At 48.6% G+C, this 6,370-nt stretch overlaps 1 protein-coding gene across 1 annotated transcript in view; it reads right to left on the reverse strand.

The window, feature by feature from the left end:
* Positions 1-5,192, reverse strand: part of LOC137142877 (hexokinase-2) — a 60,656-nt gene extending 55,464 nt beyond the window's left edge. The window contains exons 1-2 of the mRNA XM_067532348.1: positions 5,098-5,192; positions 4,301-4,419 (exon numbers count right to left, since the gene is read on the reverse strand). The gene's annotated coding sequence lies outside the window, so the exon portion shown is untranslated. The remainder of the gene's footprint in view (positions 1-4,300; positions 4,420-5,097) is intronic.
* Between the last annotated feature and the right edge of the window lie 1,178 nt (positions 5,193-6,370).

Consider the following 6,370-nt stretch of genomic DNA (forward strand, 5'->3'; position numbering starts at 1 on the left):
TGTGTCTGGTGCCAGTGGGCTTTGCATAAGAAGAGTTTCACATTGCCCCACCCAGACTTTGTCTGATAGGAAGCTCTTCCCTTTTATGCCTGGCCCATAATACCACAGGCTCATGGTGGTGTTTTGGTCCCTTAACTGAATGAGCATAAAAATCCGGTTTCCATTGGGAGTTTGTGGCTCCAAATTCCTTTTCAGAGAATATGCTGGCTTAAGATGGAAAGGCTCCAAGGCCAGCTTGAGAAGTGGAGTTTCTTACCCTGAGCACAGAAGAACCTGCATGAGAAGTGGAGTTTCTTACCCTGAGCACAGGAGAACCTGCATTCCCAGGTCTGCACATGCTGTCTGTTCGCTCTCAGGCAGAGTCTGAAGTGTTGTTTTTTAACCTACAAAACTTTGGATCAAGATAAGACGTCTCTTTCGGGAAAAGAAGATACTCTAGTTCCTCCATCTGATACGGGCTTAACTCAGGACTTAGAGGGCGCCATTCAATGAGTGGGGTTCCAACGTTCAGGCCAGAGGATCGTAATGGTCCCTTCTGGCTTTAGGCAGCTATGAATAGTCTAGGATCTTCCTACCTGGGTGTTTGCCTCTGAGCCCATGAACCACGGCTGCAGTGGTGATCAGAAGAAGGCCTGAGCCATCGGAGGGTGGGATTTTTGGTTAAGGGGAAGGCATGGCGATGGGCTCTCAGGGCGCTGGTTTGCTGACAGATGATTAGGTGAGGTGTGGCTGGGGATGATTGGTTTTATCCAATCCCACAGTGCTGTGTTAAGTGCCCGCCCTGCATTTTGGATGGGATCCTTGTAGCATCTTCTAGATCAAAAGGTACATACATTTCGTCCCTGCCTCCCACGCTGCTGGAGGGCATTTTAAGAACACGCAGGTGGATAACCCTGACAGAAAAGTGGCATTCAGGTTTTGTTTGCAGTAGGGCAGGGAGGCAGAGCTTCCTAATACAGAGAGCACCGGATTTGGGAGACCTGGGTTCCATTCCTGGCTTTGTCACTGGCCTGCTGGGTCACCATGAGCAAGTCCCTCAGTTTCTCCAGCTGCAAAATGGGTATCAAAATATTGACCTGTCGCGTAAAAGCTCTGTAAGATCTACTGAGAAGTGCTAGGCATTATAGTTAGGTTGTGGATGGCTGTCCAGCACATGAGGTTGGATCTGGAGGAGTGTTAAGGGGATCTTTCTGCTGTCCTGCATCCTTGGGAATTCTCTCTTTGGGCGCTGGCTCAGCTCTCTGCCTTTCCTGCAGCATCCCGGCTGCAACAATTTCAGCACCAATTGTCTCGCTGACAGAGTCTTGGCGGCCCTCCAATGGGAGTTAAAGCAGAAGCTGGGAGTCTCACCTCCAGAGTGGGGGGGGGGGGCCCCTATTGACCTCATTCACACCAGGGTGAACCAGAAGGCACTCGCTGAAGTCAGTGGAGTTACAGCGGTAGATGCCCACCAACCCACTCTCTGGCCCTGGAGCCAAATTCTGCCAAGAAAGGAGCACGGCTGCCAAGCAAGATAGATGATTGAAATAGATGGCCCTGACACCAAACTAACCCAGACCACTGTGACTCCAGATTTACAGCAGTGTAAAAGAGAACAGAATTTGGCCTACCTATTAGGTGCTGAGCACACCCAGCTGAAGATAAAAACTGGGCCTCAAACTCTGCTGCCTTTTCCCCTTTGCTTTGAGAAAGGGAATCATGACACTTCTTTTCCTCCCTGCTCCGCTGCCAGACTTAATTAATGAAATGTGGGGAAAGTGTTCGGAGATCCTCAGATGAAAGGAGCTCCAGAAAGACAGAGGATTATTATAACGCCTTTCCTCCCCGTAGCCCCCCTCCCCTTTGTGCTGCGCCCACACACGTCCCCACCCATTCACATGAGCTCATCGCAGCAGAAGGAAAGCTTTGATCGGCCTAGATCGACTCTAGTAGCGGACGTGCAGCAAGGGGAGTGGAGGGGGTGTGCGCAGCATCTGCTCATTCACATGGCTCTGAAATGGATGCCCTCTAAACTGCTTAATCGGCGCAGCATCTGTGGGCATCTAGTGCAGCAAAATGTGAGCTCTCCGGAGGGCCTCACATCCGCCCCCCTCCCCAAGAAGCAAAAGGGGGATGGGTCGGGGGGAAAGAGCTGCATGAATATCACTGAAACAAAGACGCACAGAGAAATAAAGGGAGGCCAGGACCCAGCAGCTATGGAACGAAAGAGCTGCCTGCCCGGGGAACCATGGCAACGTCCCATCAAAGCCCATCTCAATGTCTAATCACCCTTCCCAATACGTGATCTCAGGCATGCACGCTGGGGCGATTTTCCCTCTCCCGTGTCCTGGAAAGAGCGTTTATGAGGAGAGTGCTTTAAGCTGCGGCACCATTAATTCAATCGCATTTAGATTATATAGATTTGAGGGCATGCCATCGCAACAGCGCACGAAACAAGTCATTCCCCTGGAATGACCTGGCCTCAGCAACCAGGCATGACCCAGTTATCTGCTCTGACGGTACAATGGGAAAGGTAAGGTAGGCAGTATACCACAGCAGGGATGTGCTGGAGCTCCTTGCTACAGTGCTGATAAAAAGATGGAGAGAAGTTTGGGATGGGGTCACCTCTCTGCCCAACTCTCCCCTCATCTTAGCTCAGTTCATCCTTGGGATTCTAACAAAGCAACTGTTTTTTGCCTTAGAGATTAACTGAAGTGTAAGAAATTGCAGCCATTAAAATAAAAAAAACAAAAATCCCAAGGGAGGCTGTCTACAGATCTTTCAAGGTCTTCACCTCCCACTTGCAGTTACCCAGGCTGAATGTTATCAAGGCTACATTTCCCAGGCATCCAGGATAAATGTTCCCAGCAACTTAATGCAAGTTTGCCAAGTGGCGTTCCGTCCTTCCTTTAGATGGGAAAACAAAGGAACAGAGTCCCTAGTCGAGCAACAAATGCATTCCTGCTCCAAGGGCTGCTCATAAAGGAGAAATGTGTGGTTAAAATATTGGTGGCACTTCGCTGGCCCAGAGGAGAGACCTTTAAGCTAATTGCCCTGGCAGCACTTGTTAGGAAAGGAGAAATACTTTCTGCAATTGAAATTGCAGGGGGGAAATAGGATTTACTCAAGTCTGAATCTTACCATAAAGCCAGGGTCCAGACTTGGGTCTCTGTGCTGCTGGTAAAATCTGCTGTCACCAGGATGCATTAGTCTTTGGTAAAGTTACCCCATGGTTAATATGGTGAGGATGTCACGGGATCAGCATAGTCACCAATTCATTATTTCTTAGCTTTCTCCAAAGGCACCTATCCCATTCTATGGCCAAACCAAGGCTCTGCCGATCCCCACCAACGTTACAACCAGAGACAAGAAAACGCCTCTCAGAGCATCGTTATAACCAGAGCGCTAGACGGTGCGAGTGATTAACAGTGAGAGGTGCGATAGAAAGACACAAGAGACTGATACTGCACCTCCCACGGGAGGGATCTCGAAGCACTTGGAAGACCTTAAGGGCTCGACTGTGCTCTTGCCTTCCCCTGCCACAGAGGGATGCCAGGAAGGACGCCCTCCACACGCGGACAGCCCCTTTGCTCCAGTCACATAGGAATTCTCCAGATGCTCCTTCCAAGGAGCAACTCACTGGAGCTCTGCCCCCTACATGCCGGTCAGCAGAGCTGGGTGGCACATGAGGATGGGTACGATGCAAGGGTTAGCGTAAGGGGGAACAGGCGAAAGCACAGCTCTGCTGTAAACAACCGGTGGGAGTCCCCTTCCTCTGCCTGGCTTGGGGGAGCAGCCCCCCCCCAGCCCCCCCCTTCCCCAGCACCCCCTGCTCCTTTGCTGTGCAGAGAGAAGTCCCCTCACTCGCCCTCATTCATTTTACTTTAACCACAGCCCCCAAAAAGGGGGGCTATTAAAGTTATTCCTGCCCCCACCCTCACCCCAACCTGGTACAACTAGGGAGCCCGGGGGACGGGACCTTCGGGCAGCACAGCCTACATGGCGTAATTGTAGCCCTCAGGCCAGACGGATGTGGGGGAAATCCTCCCTCCAGAACTGCTTCTAACCACGCGGAGTTGGATCGAGCAGTTTTACTTGGATTGTAAACTCCTCGGGGCAGCAGAGCTTCCGCGTCTGTATCACGCCTGGCACAACGGGGAATACAAATAAACAACAACCCTAGTTATAATTTTGAGGGAGATTTCCACAGTGTAGACCAGGCCCAGATGATAAAAACGTATGGTCCCTCCGTAATGCAGCGGAGGAGAAAACTGATGCTCAAAAGCACACAGCGCGTCCCAGAGCCGGGATTATAACTCACCTCTGCCAGCTCGCAGGCCTAGGCTCCTATCACTGTACAATGCTGGTCACAGGAGACGTTAGACAATACCCCCTTTGTACCTTCACTTCGCAACATTTCCAAGTGCTATGGACCCAGTCCTGCAGAGAAAGGCCCAACATTTACTTGGGGAAGAAAGCAATTTTAAGAAAACAAGCACATGTGAACAGTAGAGGAGACAAGTTGCAGTAAATGGATTATAGTATTCTGATTTAGATAAACCCTTGGAAGCTCCCATACATTTTGAAAATTATGAGTAATACCTGAACTCCGGGACCTACTAACTAAGCCTTTTATGACGGTTTAATCAGTGTATGTTTCCCTTAATGGCCCAGCTTTTATTGTACTCGTCATGATTACTGGGGGCTCTAATCTAATCTGCAAATAATACTGATTATTCCAACTGGGAAAGTTTGCTTTTCAATTCACAGACTCAGAAGGCGTACGACAAAAGAGGAATGAAAGAGGGTCATTTTTTTTTTTTTGGTTGTGGGCAGGCCAGGTAACATTTTGTTCTGTGCAACAAATTCTGTGGGAAATGTAATAGCTCTGAAAGTTTCGCCAAGCTCTTCCTTGCTACAAACTCGGATATGATTGAGAAACAGTGGTTTAAAAATCAATCTGCCGCTACCGTCTTGGAGTCTTAAGTTTCCATCTGCCTGCAGATGGAGGGTCTCTTCCACAGGCATTCAGTGTAATTCATGCCATTCCCCTGTAGGACAAGAGGAAATGTTAATGCTCTCTGGGAATGTATCTAAAGTAGTTCCGACTGTACTCACCATTTAAGAGTCCAACTCTGCAATCACTTTTCACTGTAGGTTAAATTCTTAGCTAAGGTAAGTCAGCTCAGCTCCTCTGATTTATACACAGACACACAGGTCTTCAGCCGGTGAGATCAAGATTCCCACTGTGGGCACCCTGCGAACAGAAGAAAATAGTTCCTGCCCCTTCGTTACTGAGTGGTCAGCCGGTTGGATTTCCAACTCTTGTGATGTTTTATCTTGCAATATTTGGTGCTTTTTTTTTTTAGCATCCTTGCTGCCAGATTCATGCAGTTATGTGGGAATACCAGCTCCCATTTCCAAGACAGCTTCTAGCCCTCCATGTCACAGAGAAAAGCTTGACAACATGATCCGAGGCTGACCCTAAAAGATCAAAAGTCAGGAGACAGAAGGTTTAAATGAAAAAGAAAACATGATTTTTTTTAAATCCTGTTATTTGAGGGCTCAACTTCCGATTTTTGTTTTCAGTTTTGGGATTGGCAGCACTGCAGTGCTCTATTTCCCCTCCTAGTTACCCAAAATATAACTTGACTGAGTGGAGCTACCCTGGTATAAGACAGAGGAGAATCAGGCCCATTGATTCCATCAGAAATGCTTGACCGTGGGAGGCGTAGGTGTTGTGGGCCATTATTACAGTCAGTAGCAAAAATCCCATGGCTTGTAGAGTGGGAGCAGGATTATTTCCTATGTGCAATAGGAAGTGTTTGCAGGATCAGCCCGTAAGGACTCAATGCTGCAAATAGATATGTGAAAACTGTTCCTAATAGACTTCACTGCGATTTTCGCTTCTCCCAGGTTATAGGGAATTCTATTTCTTTCCCCATCACTATTAACTATTTGTATTCAAGGGGCACCAAGAGACCCAACTGAGATCAGGGTCCCAGTGTGCCCATACAAAATGCTAAGGGTCCCTGCACTAGAGAATTTACAAACTAAGACAGAGACAGAAAGGAAGTGGTATCTCCGTTTTGCAGATGAGAAATGAAAGACCGGAGATTAAGTCACTTGCCCAAAATCAAAGACGATTAAAACCCAGATCTCTGAAGTTTCCATCCACTGCCATAACCGCAAGAGCATCCTTTCTCTCAGATACTGCACCATGATCTCATTCGCTCAGATATTGGTACCATTACGCCCATTTAACAGACAGGGAAAGGGAGGTACAGACACTGGAAGCATTCCAGGTTGTGCAGCACAGCGGGGAAGTGGTGGGTCTAGAACCCAGGGTTCCTGACGCCTAATCCAGTGGACCATGACACCTCCCCCCACA

This window comes from Emydura macquarii, unplaced genomic scaffold (genome assembly GCF_026122565.2).
Source record: "Emydura macquarii macquarii isolate MOO-44397 ecotype Brisbane River unplaced genomic scaffold, CSIRO-AGI_Emac_v2 contig_3278, whole genome shotgun sequence".
Lineage (NCBI taxonomy): Eukaryota > Metazoa > Chordata > Testudines > Chelidae > Emydura > Emydura macquarii.